This window comes from Sminthopsis crassicaudata, chromosome 5 (assembly GCF_048593235.1).
Source record: "Sminthopsis crassicaudata isolate SCR6 chromosome 5, ASM4859323v1, whole genome shotgun sequence".
Lineage (NCBI taxonomy): Eukaryota > Metazoa > Chordata > Mammalia > Dasyuromorphia > Dasyuridae > Sminthopsis > Sminthopsis crassicaudata.
Genome location: NC_133621.1, coordinates 232,544,638 through 232,562,600, shown reverse-complemented (window position 1 = coordinate 232,562,600; position 17,963 = coordinate 232,544,638). Strand labels below are relative to the sequence as shown.

Below are 17,963 nucleotides of genomic sequence, written 5' to 3'. Positions count from 1 at the left end.
AGGGGTTTTCCAGATGGATGTTGTGCTTGCTTGCTTAAGATTGTTAATCTATAATAGGTAAGTGGCTCCCTGTCACCTTAGAATCAAATATAAATTTCTTTGTTTAGCATTTAAAGTCCTCCCAAACCTGGCCACCTTCTTAATTTTTATATCATTTAGGAATAAGTGTTAGGTATATAGTTCCTGATGGACTCCCAATCATTCCCATCAGTATTCTTTGATCCAATGGTACTGGCCTCCTTACTATTCCTGACACAAGAGCTCATCTCTTGACTTTAGGCATTTTCAGTGGTTGTTTCTGATGCCAGGAATTCTCTCTCCTTATCTCTATCTCCAGACTTCCTTCAAGACTCAATTAAAATCCTACCTTCTATAAAAAACCTTTCCCAATACCCCTTAATTTTAGTGCCTTTCCTTTGTTGATTATCTCTAATGTATTTAATATAAACCTTTCTTGTACATAATTGTTTATATGTTGTCTTGTGTGCTTTCTAGAGCAAGTTGGGGTGCCAAAATATACCATCTTAGTGGAGGAGTGAAATTTTACTGAATAGGAAGGGGGCAAGATCAGTACAATGCTTTAGGATTAGATTAAATTAATAATGACACCAATGAATACAATTGCGTAATGTTCTCTAGCACAACTTGGCAGCTAAGAAACAAGAGCAGAAAATATAGCTGAGATGAGTTACCCAGAATTAGGGATTAGAATGGCAAGTTTAACAAAAAATCTTCTAGGAAGGCTCTCAGAGAATCTAGGAAGCTCCAGGAGAGCTTTTAGGATGCAAGAAAAATCATTACTGAGACAATTGACAAGACTTCAAACAAAATGTAGAAAAGTAAGTAAATCCAGAAGGGAGCTTCAGGGTATGGAGGAGAGATTAGTGAGGGGAACAGATCTAAATCTGATTCAACATCTCTGTAACAACATCTCATCATCATTTAGAAAAGAGATCTCCTCCCAGAGAAGGATTATAACTTAGAGACCACAGGACTTTTACATTTAGGTGCCCAACGTGGGGCAAGGACTGATTCTGAGCCCTTCAGAGGAGCTGGTCCGGACCTTCACACTATTCAATAAACTCCAGTGGCCCCCCTACAAATACAAAATGCTCCTGTTTGACATCCAAAGGGTTTGAACTGATGTTGCCTTCTTATTCTTCACAAAGAATGCATTTGAACAACCTCAATGAAGTGAGAATTCTGCTAGGTCAGAGAAGCAATAACTTTCTATAAAAGGCTCTTTTTATCTCCCCTCAACTACTGGGTACCAGATCATCCCTTGGAAACTGGCAAAACACTGGTGTGAAAACAAGCATACTTTTAAGTGATTTGGAACTTTGGGGTCTGTACTCTACTTCTATCCTCCTGCTCTGCCACTATCTTTATAATCTTGGGCAGGCAAAAAGTTATCAAACTGTGCATACCCTTTGACCCAGCAGTACTACTACTGGGCTTATATCCCAAAGAAATACTAAAGAGCAGAAAGAGACCTGTATGTGCCAAAATGTTTGCGGCAGCTCTTTTTGTTGTAGCTAGAAACTGGAAGATGAATGGATGTCCATCAATTGGAGAATGGTTGGGTAAATTATGGTATATGAAGGTTATGGAATATTATTGCTCTGTAAGAAATGACCAGCAGGAGGAATACAGAGAGGCCTGGAGAGACTTAAATCAACTGATGCTGAGTGAAATGAGCAGAACCAGAAGATCACTGTACACTTCAACAACAATACTGTATGGGGATGTATTCTGATGGAAGTGGAAATCTTCAACATAAAGAAGATCCAACTCACTTCCAGTTGATCAATGATGGACAGAGGTAGCTACACCCAGAGAAGGAACACTGGGAAGTGAATGTAAATTGTTAGCACTAATATCTGTCTGCCCAGGTTACATGTACCTTTGGAATCTAATGCTTATTGTGCAACAAGAAAATGGTATTTACACACATGTATTGTATCTAGGTTATATTGTAACACATGTAAAATGTATGGGATTGCCTGTCATCGGGGGGAGGGAGTAGAGGGAAGGGGGGATAATTTGGAAAAATGAATACAAGGGATAATATTATAAAAATATATATAATAATAATAATAATAAAATAATCTTGGGCAGGAAAGTTCTACTTCCAAAGAGTTAAATTTCTAGTCCATGGGTTAGTCCAATTCTATACAAAAACAAAAACAGCACTTAAGTCAAGGTGTCAACAGGAACTGGCCAAACCCCACCAACCATTATTTAGTTATTCCAATGACCTCCTCTGTGGCGACTGTGTTAGACCCTGGATACCTTAGAATAAGCCAGAGTCAGGATGAGCAAAAGTCTTTATTCTTGGTCTTTAGCGGCAGAAGTGAAGTGAATGGCCACATAGGATGTCCACAACCTCACTTCCTCGTCTCATTCTGTGCTCTAAGCAGGAGTACGATGTAGATTATCTTCTTTCCTTTCTCCAAGAAGTACACTATATCAAGAAATCCCCTTCTCTTTTTAGAAGACCCCAGATTATTACTCTTGGAAACTCTCAAACTTGTCAATACCCACAAAACTCCCCCCAAATTTTTTTCTTTTCTGACCAGGTAGCTAGATCCTCGCATATCACTACCCAGGGAATTTTAAATCTCTCATATTCCACACAGGGTTGAGTTCACAAACATTGTCCACATATTTAACATATATTTTTACCATGTTTAACATATATTGGATAACTTGCCATGTAGGGGAAGGGGTGGGGGAAAGGTAGGGGGATTGGAATACAAAGTTTTATAAGAGTTAATGTTGAAAAATTATTCACCCATAAGTTTTGAAAATAAAAGGCTTTGGGGCAGCTAGGTGGTGAAGTGGATAGAGCACCAGCCCTGAAGTCAGGAGGACTTGAATTCAAATTTGGCCTTACTTTCAAGCTGTGTCACCCCAATTGCCTCAGCAAAAAAAAAGAAAAGAAAAGAAAAAGCTTTAATTAAAAAAAGAAATCCAAACAGAGACAAAGACACAGAAACACTGTCCTCAAATTTTTTTTATAGATTTTATAGATTACAAATCAAAGGATGACAAGAATCTGTCCCCCTGAGTCTATCAGTCAAGCATGAAGAATTCTTTATGTAATCCTAGCAATGTACTAACACTGACATCTATATACTAGTAACATGGTGAAGGGACTATCATCAAGTTGTTTGGTTAACACATAAAATTTATCAGGGATTTCTCAGCCAACTTTCTTGATATATAATATTTAGATATGTCACTGTTCTAGGACTCTTAGATAAAAGTTTATCACTGATACTGTTCAGACTTTCTCTGAAAATACAAAACAATCAGATTAGTTTAGATTTACAATGACATATTTTTTTTTGTAAGAACTAAACAATTCTTAGAATTCTTTAATTCACAAATCTCCATGCATGCTACAACAGAACCACTGAATTTTAGAACAAGGAGAAGTGGAAAGGAGTTAGATTCCCTCCTCTCTCAAAAAATTATTTTGGCATTGGCAGATATATTGTGATTGAGACATATTCCTAGTTTGATTACTTTGTTATTCATATCTTTATATCCCACCACTCAAAACCATCTTCCCAGAGTTTTGCTTTCCTTTAAAATACACTTGTTGATTAGAAGGGAAGTAACAAATTAGGAAAATATTTTTACAGTTAAAGGTTCTGATAAAGGCCTCATCTCCAAAATATATAGAGAATTGAACCTAATTTATAAGAAATCAAACCATTCTCCAACTGATAAATGGTCAAAGGATTTGAACTGACAATTCTCAGATAATGAAATTAAAACTACATCCACTCATATGAAAGAGTGTTCCAAATCACTACTGATCAGAGAAATGCAAATTAAGACAACTCTGAGATACCACTACACACCTGTCAGATTGGCTGAGAACAAATAATGATGAATGTTGGAGGGGATATGGGAAAACTGGGACACTGATACATTGTTGGTGGAGTTGTGAAAGAATCCTGCCATTCTGGAGAGCAATTTGGAACTATGCTCAAAAAGTTATCAAACTGTCCATACCCTTTGATCCAGCAGTGCTCCTACTGGGCTTTTATCCCAAAGAAATACTAAAGAGGGGAAAGAGACCCGTGTGTGCCAAAATGTTTGTAGCAGCTCTTTTCGTTGTGGCTAGAAACTGGAAGATGAATTGGAGAATTCTCCATCAATTGGAGAATGGTTGGGTAAATTATGGTATATGAAGGTTATAGAATATTATTGCTCTGTAAGAAATGACCAGCAGGATGAATACAGAGAGGCTTGGAGAGGCTTGCATGAACTGATGCTGAGTGAAATGAATAGAACCAGAAGATTGCTATACACTTCAATGCTGTATGAAGATGTATTCTGATGGAAGTGGATATCTTCAACATAAAGAAGATCCAACTCACTTCCAGGTGATCAATGATGGACAGAAACAACTACACCCAGAGAAGGAACACTGGGAAGTGAATGTAAGCTGTTAGCACTACTGTCTTATACCTTCGGAATCCAATACTTAACGTGCAACAAAAAAATTAGATTTACACACATATATTGTATCTAGGTTATACTGTAACACATGTAAAATGTATGGGATTGCCTGTCATCTAGGGGGTAGAGGGAGAGAGGGGAAAATTTGGAAAAATGAATACAAGGGATAATGTTATAAAAAAAATTACTCATGCATATATACTGTCAAAAAATTATAATTATAAAATTAATAAAAAAAAATACACTTGTTCCAGAAAGTCACAATGGTTCTGGTTTTGTTTGATAAATAAGTAATTCTTACCAGATGGTTACATTTTAGCTTGTTAGACTCCTATAATCATTTGCATAGTGTTAGGGGTTTTGTTTATAGAGGAAATTAAAACTAATGTTAACACTGGCAACAAGCAACTAGAAGCAAAGTTTCAAAACTTGTCAGATGACCCTGTTCCAGGTTAAAATTGTGTCTTTTGCAAAGAAAAACTTTAGTTCAAGAAAGTTTCATATGCAAACTAGATGAGAGAAGCCTGAATTTTAAAATTGTTTCTTTGTTCTTTAACACAAAAGCTTCATTCCTTCACTTTCTCTTTTTCCCACAACGTGGAAGCCAGACCTCTCGGTCATTTGGTCATGGTATAACTAAAGGAACTTTGGAGAGGGCAAGAGGGTAAGCAAATAGGTTTTGTAATTACAAGTTGCTCCATCATATCCATTTTGCAAGGCAGAGGAGATTATAATTCACTAAAACTGAGAACTGTGCTATTTTTTTAAAGGGCAAAATCTTAAGTAATTATCTAATTATAGGAGTCTAGAGATTTATATGAGTTTTTTGTGGCCTCAAATTCTATATCTATAGAGACAGAATATGTGGGAAGAGAAAGAGACAGAGAGACATGGAGAGACATTGGGGGGGGAGAAAAGGGAGAGAGAGAGAGAGAGAGAGAGAGAGAGAGAGAGAGAGAGAGAGAGAGAGAGAGAGAGAGAGAGAGAGAGAGAGAGAGAGAAACACCCAAACCTAGGGATTTCAATATTGAAACAAAGTTTATGTCTGAAAGTACAGTTTGAAACTGTTAAGAACTGTAATTAACCAACCTTCCCTCCCAGTTCATAACTATGGAGAATTGGGGAATGTTTTTAGTCTGGCTGGTGCCAGGGGCACAGAAGTGTAATTTAGTTTTAGATGTTCTATTATTCTACAATAATGTCTGAGACAAAATAGTAAACCAAAGATCAAAGTCTAGGCAGTTGATTCCATTGGAGGTAAGGAGACTATGAAGATCTCAAACCCAGAACTGTAAAAAGTAAAGGATCTTGGAGCATTTTAGCTTAACAGAAAATTAAAACCTTAAAAACCCAGTTTGAAGTTTGCAGTTTGGAGGAGTTGAAATAATCATTCAACTAGAGATACATTTTAGCAGGAATACATGAAGATGTAGGTGCTACATAAGTTAAAAGTAAGCCCTTAAGGAGAATTTTGCAATACAAAAAACAATTTGAACTTTCAGAATTAATTCTTCTTCGAGGATTGAAGATGTTGAACCTTGCAAGTTCCTGTAGTACTTAAATGTTGTTGGATTGGATTAGACTGGACTAGAAGAAGAAATAGGTGTATAGGGTTTGGCACCAAATGATGGCAGATGCCAAAAGTTGGGATTCGATCATGTAAAGAATCCACAATGGCCATTCTCTTTGACAAAGGGTAGATTTATTTAAGGGAATAGGTTACAGAAAAAAATCAAGGGATACAATAGACATTAGAAATGATAAATATGAAATATAGTGGGAGAGCATATGAAAAACCAGTTCTTGAGTGGAACTCAATTACCCAGTAGAAAGGGAGTACCCCATAAGAAGGCTAAATCCTGAAAAGGATTTGGCATCCTAAAGAGTTAGTTTTTATAAGGAAAAGTGGGGTTGGGAAGCATAGTGGAGTTAGGGAAGATACCATATAGGGGCTACAGGAGCTATGGAGAAAGACATCAAGAGTCAGAGTGCCATGGTGGACTGACCCAAAAGAGGGTAGCAGCCATGTGATGGCTCACAAGTAGATTTTATAAGAAAAACTTAACCTTAGGGGCATGACTGGAATATCTTACAAAGGGTGGGCCTCAGGAGTTTGACATGACTTGGATTTCAGAATGGACCATCACCCTAAAGGATGGGATCATAGAAAATTGATCTCTATCAGAGCCTTCTGCTGCTTGCCTCAGATCAATTCTTTAGTTTCTCTTGGTCCAAAATATCATTCAGGACTTCATCAAGTGAGTTGGTCACAGTGACTTTTAGGATTAGGGCTAGAGGAAAAAGGGAGGGGAAAGAGGGCAGGGAGGTGTGAAAACAAGAAATGTTCCAAAGAGACAAATAATATTCTAAAATGAATCTGACAACTCAAGAATGCTACCTGAAACAATCACTACCAACATTTTTACAATATTTTAAGATTTACAAAGTATTGTCATCACAACAATCCCTTGAGAAAGAAAAAGGCCAAGTTCTCTTACTACAACCAGGGCCATTTCTAGTTATCCTGATGTATATCTGTCCACTAGACCCAGATAGCTCTGGAGCAGAAAGTGAGGCAGGTGACCTTGCACATCACCTCCCTGATGTCATGGTCTTCTTCAAGAATGAAGGACAAACAAACAAATAAACCTTGAGATAATTAGATAAAGCATTCTTTAAATAGATAAAGAAATTGAATTACTTCTTTACTGTCACAGAAGTCAAAATGTGTTGAGTCAAAATTCAGACCTAGGGCCTTTGACTGCAACTCCAAGGGTCTTTTCATTACCAGTTGTATTTCAATTTACATAATCAGTACACAATTTGTACTAATCTTATTTTTATGATTTAGTAATTCATATACTTTAAATAGATATATGTGCTATGACCCTGACAATGATCCACTTTCCAAATACATAGAGGCTCATCACTTTAGAGTGGATACTAAGAGATGGATTGTTTTGCCCATGGCAACTCATATAAAAAGAGAAATGCAAAATGATTCTTAGTCCTGGTAGCCTTTCCATTCCTATATTGATGGTGACAAAAAGAAAAAAAGAAGGGGTAAGGTAGAGGTTGCTAAGAATCACAGTTTTCAGATCATGTGTAAAGTATAATTTGATTCTTGGTGTTCTAAAAGTAACATCCTTGTCCAATGACCAACAAATGGACACATCACTGTATGAGCTGAATAATATCTATTTTGATATTGTTATAAATGAAACTAGAAGAAAGAAGTAGGTTCTTGTGAATAGGATGATGGCTAAGAGGTCTCCATAGAGGCACAAAGTAACTATTTGGTGGAAGTCCTCTTATTCCATCTCAAGAGTGTATGGGACGACCCTCACTTAAATTAACTACTAAGAGGCATCTCTAGGTACAGACAGAAAGTTTATTTAGAATCTCAAGCAGCCTGCAATCCAACACTGAGTCTAAAGGGGAACTTTAATGCTGGAGGCAGCTTGACAATCATTGTCAGCAAGCTTTTATTATCAAAAACCACAGTACTTCCCTAATCCACCCTGTTCCTATTGGCTTCTAATTTCATTGGCTGGGTCCTTAAGAATAAATCATTGTTTGGGTCCTGACTGATTCAGATTGAAAGTAAATAGCACCCATTTCTGCTTTGGCCAAAAACCCTGAGGGTTTTCTCCTCCCAGATTTATTGTTTATTATTTGGATTTTTTTTTTTTTTTTTTACTAGGTTAAAGAGGAGATTTTTTGCCTCAATTGCTACCTAGCTTTAATCACTGAAGGGGTACAGTCTCAGTTAAACTGACATCTGTTGAAGATCTTAACTTTAAAAAACCACAGTCTCATTATATTTAGGGCTATCTCCAATTGTCCTGATCTATATCTGAGGACTGGATTTAGATGACTCTGGAGGAGAAAGTGAGGCAGGTGACTTTGCATAGCTCTCCCTCACTTTAATACAATTCACTTGTCGGTCATGGCATCACCTCACTGTTGTTATGGTCCTCTCAAGAATGAAGAACAAACAACAACAACAATCTAAATTGGATACTAGGTTGAACAGTGATCAAGACATCCAAGGAGTAGTATCAGTCAAGTCCTTAATCCAACTCAAATAACGATGTGCTGATGAATTGTTTGTCAAACAGCTTGGAGGTGAGGGAAATAGGAGCAATACATTTATAAATTTAATCTACATTATTTATATTGTCTCTATCACTTTCTCAAGTCTAGATAAAACAAGATAATCCATCAAACCAAGATATATGTAGCATTTGCCAATTTCTGAAGTATAAATGTTCTCACTGAAAATTTTACAAATGACTCCAAAATAACCTTGGGCCTAACCCTGCACAGAAAGATAACTAGAAGCTGCAGGCACTGGGTGTGTACATCTAGAGAAACTAAGACAATTATAAATAAATAGGCCAGAACCTGTGGTATTTCTCCAACTGTGAAAGCACCACAGGATGATGGAAAACCATGGCAGCAAGGGAACATGGACAGCCAAAACACAGAACTCTGAAAACAGAAAGAAACAAAAAGTTTGATATAGTAATACATTCAACTCAAAAGAGAAACCATGACAGAAAGTAAAAAAAGAGGTTTATGAGAAAGGATAGAGTCAGGGGAAGGAATAGTCCCAAGTTAAAAAAAAACAAAAACTGATTATTAAGTGAAGCTTAAAAGGAAAGTAAATATGATCTCATTAGTTCCATATTACAGTGATTATCTCTATGTTTGTACATCTAGATGACTTAAGATGAAACGTTTCATGCAGTATAAAACTTACATTTTCAGATATGGCCAATGCCTAAATTTGCTTTGCTCTGACCATGCTAATTTGTTATGGGAGGAATTTGCATGGAGGGGAGGGGTTTAGAGAGAGATAATTAACAAAGAAAAGGCTTCTAGTGACAGCAGTGTGAAAAGAACAATATGAATGCCAATGAAGTTTCTAAAAATACACATAAGAGAACAGAAAGAAGTTCAAAGGGAAACATGGAAAAACAGGCATGTTTTGGAGCTAAGTTTATTACATACTTTGAAATAAACAAGTTGTTGGAAATTTGTGGGTTTGTGTATAATTTGTATGGAAATATTTCAAAATAACAAAATAATTTTTAAAAAATATTACCATAATAGTTGTACTAACATCAGTTGCTGATGAATGCTCCTTTCTCAAACTTCATCCTTCTTGTCCTTTTTTGACAGTTTGATCACTCCATTCTCTTTTCCTTGATACTCTTTTCTAAGTTTTTGTGAACTGCTCTCTTTTGGTTCTCTTCTTTCCCATCTGACCACTCCTTCTCTGTTAAGGGCTCTCCAAGAGCCTCCACAGCTGTGGATCATAGCATCTGAAGGAGCTGCAAGGCAGCCTTTGCTGGCACAGGTGACTAAGAATGAGATAAACTGGAGAAAGAGGGAAGAGGAGAGAGGTCAGACAACACAATGGTCTCTCAGAGAACAGCAACTGCCTCTCAGTCTCCTTGTATTATCCTCTCACAATAGGAGATCCATTCTGGGTTGGATCTCTAAGCAGCCACTGTAAGGTGGCTCCCGTGTATTTCAGCAGCTCTCCTGTGTATTCCAACACTTCTCTGTCTCCCTTTGGATCTGCAGCTACATTATGCTCCCTAACTGTGATTATCCCCCCAGGTTCTGTTCTCCCTATATACAATTTTGCTGGGAAATCTCATAAGTTTCCATGATTTTAATTATCATTTATATGGAGATGACTTGTGTTTGTTTGTCCTATCCTAAATACTATCTGACCACCAGCCCTACATCTCCAAGTGCCCATCAGATATCTCAAAATGGATGCTCAAAGACATCCTCTCTTTCACCTCCCACATTCAATTACCTGTCACATCCCATCATCTCTACCTTCAAAACATCTTTCTTGGTGCATTCAAAATATCTCTCTTTGAGCAGGCATTTATCACCTCACACCTGGAGGTGGTGCAATAGCGTGATGGTTGACATTCTTGGGTTTTTTTTTAGATTTTAGATTTTTTTTAAGCCTTTAGCCAACTAGGAAGTATCAAAAGCTTGAGCCTTATCCCTCCTCTCCACCAGTAAAATCTCATGAATAGTTTCCATGCCTTTCAAGGAAAATTTAGCCTACTTATAAGTAAACCCAGGAAGATGTTGCTGCTATCATACACATACATATTTCAACAGAAAACTTTTGGAGTTAGTACATACACACGTGTATATATAAATATATACATATATGTGTATATGCATATATATAAATATACACATATGTGTAAGAAAAATATTATAGATAGCCTGGAGTTGATCAGGAGGAGAGCTAATTAGCTCTCCTTAAGGAATCATAAAGTTTTTCTAAAGCTTCTCAAGGAAACAAAGATCCGGCTTTCTTTCTTTCTTTTTTTTTTTTTTTTTTAAATTTTTGTTTTACGTAAGGCAACTGGGATTAAGTGACTTGCCCAGGGTCACATAGCTAGTAAGTATCCAATGTCTGAGGCTGGATTTGAACTCAGGCCTTTCTGACTTCAAGGCTGGTACTCTATCCACTATGCCATCTAGCTGCCCCAAAGATCCAGTTTTTAATCCAACATTCTACCACTGTTGCTCTGTGGTAGGGAGGTTGGAATGCAACAGTCTTCAAAGAATTGAAAATGAATCACAAAGAGAATAATGGAGAATATTTAGTAGATGCAAACAAAATTAACACATAATTAATGAGGAACACCAAAGAAGAAAAGGAGTGAACAATATTATCAAAGAAATACACAATAGAAAAAGATGATGGACTGTTCCTATGGTGAAAGCAAAGGTTGTGGGATAGACAACCAGAGCTCTCCCCTAGCACCATTGCAATGCCAAGAGAAAGTACTCTGAGTGGTGAGTTTATGAAAGGAAAGAAACAAGAGTTACATGATGGGCAAGCATGGCTCAGTTGTAATCTGGGTCACTGGAGGCAATTTCCAAATTGATGAGTTCACAGATCTTTTTGAGAAATCCTACAGTGCAAACAGATATTGTCTGGGGATGACACATTTGAAAGAAAAGAAAAGGCTTTAATCCCCATAAAACAATTGTGTGGCAATGGCAATTGTGGTCTGCTGAAGTATCAGTTATCCTCTAAATAGGAACCATTTGGGTCTGCTCATATATACAACTCATTTCTCCTCCCGCTGGGATTCTTTTCAATCCCAGCAATGGGCTTTCAGGGAAAAGAGAAGAGATGGCAACTGCTAGAGTGGCTACTAGCCTCACATGTGCTCTCCTGGGGATTGCTCTTTCTACCACATATAAAATATGTCTTTTAATACTTGGGTTCTTGAAGCACTAATTAGAAATCTTGCTCTGACAGAATTAACTTGGATTATATTGGAACAAGGTATAATATTTTAAATCTGTTTTCCTTCTCAGTGTTTTATGCTGAGTTCCCAATTGTAGCATCAAGTTAAGCAAAAGTGGCACAGATTCAAAAAGCCTTCCAATTTTTTTCTTTCTTTCTTTCACTTATTTTAATCTTAAATACAAAATAGGTAAAGAAAAAAAATTGCCATGATAACATAAAAAAGAATTTGAAGTATAGAATGATAAATGTCTACTTTAAGAAAGGGTATATAATAAATACTACACATTATGTTCAGAGCTATTCATCTTTTCTTTGCTTCCTTCTAGACTTTTTTTTTTTGCTATGCACTTATTACTTTATTTTTTCCACCTCTTCCTTCCCCTCCCAAAAGCTACAATTAAACATGGATACATATAAAACATATATACATATAAACATATGTATACTCATTGATTGGCATCTATGTAAAATCATACTATGCTTGTTTGTCCTCTGTTTCTCTGAAGGTGGATAACATCTTCCTTCATAAGTCCAAGTCTTTTACATTTTTCTAACTCCATCAACATATTTCCTATATCACAGCAATTTACCAACTTTATATTGTCTACTTATTGTAAATAATCTAAAACAATATTGACTGAAATATAGTATAGTTTCTATTTTTCTCTTTTGATTAAATATATAGTTAGCTTTTGCTTCATCTAAGATCATGATTAGTATCCTTGCTTTTTTTACATAATAAATTCTATTCCTGATCTTTATTATTAATATTTTTGTGGAATACAAGTACCTTCATAAAAGCTATTTTTCTTTTATGGTTGTCTCCCTAGTACCTAATACAGCATCTGGGAGGTAGATGTGTGAAACTGTCAAAGCAATAACACAATTTGATCTGTATATTCTGAAGATATAAGGAAAAGGGATAGTAGTTAACAGTAAGAAAACTAAGAGAGCACTTGAAATAAAGAAGCATTTCTTATGGAGATATAGAGGCACAAAGTAGAATAGGGTAGGGAAATTAATCTGAAATTTGTTAAATTACCAATGCATAGTTAAAAAGAAAAATAATCATAACTACTGTAATTTAAGAGTTTTGAAACAGATCTGAACAAATTAAAGTACATAAATTTGAGAGAAATGCAAATTCTTAATAAATACAATCTATTCTAGTAACTATATAACCTTATGAAGAGATTACACATGTAATATTAAAGATACATATAATATATAAAGATACATTTGTAACCTCATTGTTATATCAACTCATGAGATGAGAATAGTGTTTTTGTGGGAGTTTCTTTCCTTCTGGGCTTCATCATTTGAAGAATGTGAAGAACAGTATAAAAGAGCTGCAAAAATTATATTTGAAAATGAGGCTAATAAGGAGAGATTAAAAGAAATTTCATTATTTATTCCAGAAAAAAATAACAAATTCAATATACATATACACACAAACACATACATACACATCTCCAGTTATTCTCTGTCCACAGTGGAGAAAAAAAATAGGTTTGAAACCAGGCAAGAGAGTTTTAGTTTATTAATAATAACAATTCACATTTGAGAAACATTGTAACCTGGAAGATAATGAGCTTGTCTTACAATACAGGGTGAATGGTTTCAATGGTTTCTTCTAACACATACTCTAGTTACAAAAGCTAAGTGACAACCTTTCATTTTTCCAGGCATCTCTCTAAATCTTTCTAATCAGAATAAAGTTGCTAATCTATATTCAGTGGGAAGAATTTCTACACAAAGAGTATATTGATGAAATCATAGTTCAGGACAAAAATATAAATCCACTAGTAGTAATATAGTACTTTAAGGATAGTAAAGTCCCAAATTGGCATTAAAAGCTTTATCTGCATTTTGCAGATAAAGAAATTGAGAACCAATGATTTAATCATGGTTACATTTGAATCACGATCTCTTACCCAAAAGTCTAGCAATCTTTTTACTATGCCATCTTGCTACATATGAAATGGCTAACTAATTGTAGATCGTCTTAGAGTAGTCTTCTCTGGAAGTTTTAAAAATAAACTAAGCATTCCTTTCTATTGGTCTACTTAGAAAACATTTTAATACAAGGAAATGAACTAAATGACCTCTTTCAAAATATTTTGTATCTGTATGATTCCATACTAATACAAAGACAAAAGAACCCTGAGATATATAAGAAACAGTTTGTGATACAACCATGCTGGTAATCCACTAGAAAGTTATGTCATCCTGTTTCTATATATGTCTATTCTCTGTCATACAGTCTAGGCTCTCACTGTGGCAAGGCAAACTTTTTATTCCCCTTATTGCCCACCCCCCCATTCTTGCTTCTCTATCATATTCATCATAAGACTATTTTTAATTTTTTCTTCTCTCCTCAAGCCTTCCAGAGTACAACTTTCCCCTACCCTTTCAGGCAACAAGCTAAGATTACGCTCTTAGTATGTGCCAAAGAACTGAGAATACAAAAGAAAAAGAAGAAAAAAAAAGTTCCTTCTCATGAGGAAAATATATGCTAATACTAATAATTTAATAGTAATGCAAATAATCATAAACACATAAAATTTATATGGCAAAAAAGGAAGGTAGTCACAAAGGGAAGGACCTACCAGAAAAAAGCCTCCTGCAGAAGAAGAAATTTAAGCTGAGATTTGAATAAAGCCAGGGAAGTTAAGAGGCAGAGATGAGGAGGGGAGAATATTCCAGGCATGGAGGGCAGTCCTGTGGAAATGCATTGTCAGGAGATGAAGTGTCATTTGTGAGGAACAACTGAAATAATTTAGCTAGATCATAGAAGGTATGGGAGAGAGAAAAACATATGAAATAAAGTATAAAACCATGTTAGCAGCTGAATAGAGGTTGGGTGGCAATGGATAGATTTGAGGGAGAGAGAGCAATTACAAGTTTATTGCAATATTCCAGGTAAAAGGTGATGGAGAACTGAATGTAGTTTGTGGTTATATAAAGGAAACAGGAAATTGGATCCAAGAGATATTGGGAAGATATAAACATTTGACAACAGATTGTATCTGTGAGGTGAATCTAAGTGAGGATTATAACAAGCTTTTAAGCCTGTGTAACCTTGAAATCCGTAATGTCTTCAAGATAATGAATTCTCTTTTAGACATAATTGGATTTAAGATGCCTTTGAAAGATCCTATTCCAAATGTCAAAAAAAAAAAAAAATCAATTAATGCGGTAGGGCAATAGTTCAGGAGAGAGAGTCTATCTGGAAATCATATACACAGAGACTATAGTTGATCCCATGGCAGCTGAGAGCATCAAGAGAAGGCAGCCCCTTAGAACTTAAGAAACATCTACAATTAATCCCCCAGCAACTATTTACTAAAAAATAAGGTCATTTGCCACTTTTCCTCTTGCCTCCTCCTCCTTATATTACAAATACTTGACATTATTCCCCAATATTTTGTCCTTTCTGCTAATCTCTGATGAATAATTGACTCTTCTCCTCAATAATACCAAAGCTACCCATATGAGGTTTCATCCTCATTACCACCAACCCTACACAACGCTCCTACTTCCTCTTCTCTCACTCTCTGATGACACTATGAGGTTACCAGCTTGTTTGCCAGTTTTGTTGTGACTCATGGTTCATGGTTCATGAATTTTTATGCAGTTCTCACAGGGAAGAAGTCATACTTCTAATGAGTTGTTTCTCACTGAATTTCTTGATCATTCTTTGGTGTGGGGAAATAGGTATATGAAATGATCTGCCTTCATTCAAGAAGCTATCTTGGCCAAAAGTCTCTCTCCTGTAAATTTGAATATATTTGGATATGTTTTAGTTCATACTAAACTCTTTAAGTGTTTACATGCAAATACACATAAAAAGGAGTATTCAACTTTCCTTTCCATGCCCCAGATAAGAATGGGTGTTGTTTCCATGAACAATGGACAATTATATTTTTAACCTGGCAAACAATGTTTTTCTGTTTACAAATGACTGAGCAGTGCTAATGAACACTGGACCTTCTTAGTACAGTTTACCAGAATCCTCAGGAAATATGTTCAAAGACAGTTTATATAATTATCTACTAATGAATGTTAGGTACTAGACAGGTCTGTGGCTATATCATTACTGTATTCAGAATGTTCTAAGGTTTGTCTAGGTAATTCACATGTGCAAGATATATTATCAAGCAAGAATTTATAATGGAGAATTATGATACTCCAATGGATATAACTGAGATTCTATGAAAAGAAAAAGCTATCATTTACTTATTTTTAATGATTTCATAAATGTCTGAAGAATTATCAGGAACAAGAAATCATAATTAAAGAGTTTAGATAGGCTTGAACTTTCAAGCTAAAATTGGATTTCTGTTTTCTTTGACGCTGGTTTTTCTTGCTAAGATGTTAGTAACACAGAAGTTTTAGACTATCAATATCTAATGTAATATTTTTTTAAAGTACACAAGTTTCAAGGCAATTACAATAGATTTGGGATGGAAAGAGCCATATGCATCCAGAGAGAGAACTATGGAAACTGAATGTAGATCACAGCATAGTATTTTTACCTTGTTTTGTTGTTATTGTTTGCTTACTTGTTTTTCTTTCTCATTTTTTCCCCTTTTGATCTATTTTTTCTTACACAACATGATAAAATGTGGAAATATGTTTAGAAGATTTGTACATGTTTAGTCTATATTGAATTACTTGCTGTCTAGGGAAATAGAGTGGGGAAAGAGGGAGAAAAATTTGGAATACAAGGCTTTGCAAGGATTAATGTTAAACTATCTTTATGCATATTTTGAAAAATAAAAAAACTATTATTATAAAAAATACTCAAATATTTTGTCTCCAAGCATTTTGTAATCAAAGTTTTCTACTTTAGTAAGATCTTAAGAAATTTACAGAAATGAGATTTGTTATTATTTTTACAAGGTACTAAGACAGTGGAATTGATAGAGACAATAATTATCTAATTTAGTATGGTTCAGTATGATTGATCTGATCCTACAAGGAGATGTTATGGGCCAGAACTTGAAACAAGATACTAAGTGGAATTGAGGAGACAATGGTTAAATCTAATTTAGCATTGATTTAATCCTACAACAAATAATGGTTTCCTAATCATGTAATGATTGGAGTATACTCAGTGTGCAGCAAATAATCAAAAAGCTCTCAGGGCCAAAGAGGACTCTGGGAGATTGAAAAGCCAGGATTCAGTTGGACAGAACTGAGGAAGACAGAGAAGTGGTGGCAGGCTGTCCTGTGGAGAACACTGAAACCAAGATCCAGAAGGCCTCCAGAAAAGTAGCTGAGCCCCAAGTGAAGGAAAGAGAAAATAAAGGATCTGAACTTTTAGCTCCTGGCTGCATTTGGGGTGATTATTGAACTGAACTGAAACTAAGGCTGCTCCCAGAAGCTCCCCAAGAAACCTGCTCCCAGAGAACATTACATTTTAGAGGAGAACATTATAGAGATTAATTGAAAACTTCTGTGAGGTATTTGTTTTACATGTCAAAGAATAATTTAATAATTGATTGAGGACTTTCTATATGCTAGTCATACATATGGAATAGTCATACATGTAGATATACAAAGACAGAAGTGAAATAGGATTTTAAATTCATATATACACATACACAGGTTGGGAGGGGAAGAAAGAGGAAAGGAAGGAGGGAGGGAGGGAGAGAATATACAAAAGTAATATAGGGTAGTTTGAAAAGGGAGGACATTGGTAGCTGGGGGTGGGGGGTTGTCAAAAAAGGCTTCATATAGAAGGTAATACTTTAAAAGACTTTAAGGAAATCATAAAGTCCAGGAAATAAAGGAAGTGCACTTTAAGCATGGAGAACAACTAGTGCAAAAACATGAAGATAAGAAATGAAATGTCATCTGTGGAGAATAGCAGAACAATAACATATAGGGAGTAAGATATCATTAAACTGTATTGTTCAGATTAAAACCATGATGGGAAATATAATAGAGGAGCCCAGTTCTCTTATATAAACCCTAGAAAACACTTGAAGGCATCCCTTTGTAGAGTTATGATAGAGAATAAAGAGAAACATAAATAAGTTTCTCCAGCTAATCTAACACTGTACAAAAGACATTCCAGCCTGTAGAAACTAGGTATAGGATCACCAGTTAAACTAGAACTAATTGCAGTAAATAGAAAGAAAGTCATATAGCTTGGAGAAGTTTCAAATTG

At 35.6% G+C, this 17,963-nt stretch overlaps 1 long non-coding RNA gene across 2 annotated transcripts in view; it reads right to left on the bottom strand.

Moving 5' to 3' along the window:
• Positions 1-6,178: 6,178 nt before the first annotated feature.
• The window catches only part of LOC141544385 (uncharacterized), a 54,798-nt gene continuing 43,013 nt past the window's right edge, over positions 6,179-17,963 (bottom strand). For both annotated transcript variants that reach the window (XR_012482590.1, XR_012482589.1), the window contains exons 2-3: positions 9,605-9,861; positions 6,179-8,970 (exon numbers count right to left, since the gene is read on the bottom strand). This is a non-coding gene — a long non-coding RNA (uncharacterized LOC141544385). The remainder of the gene's footprint in view (positions 8,971-9,604; positions 9,862-17,963) is intronic.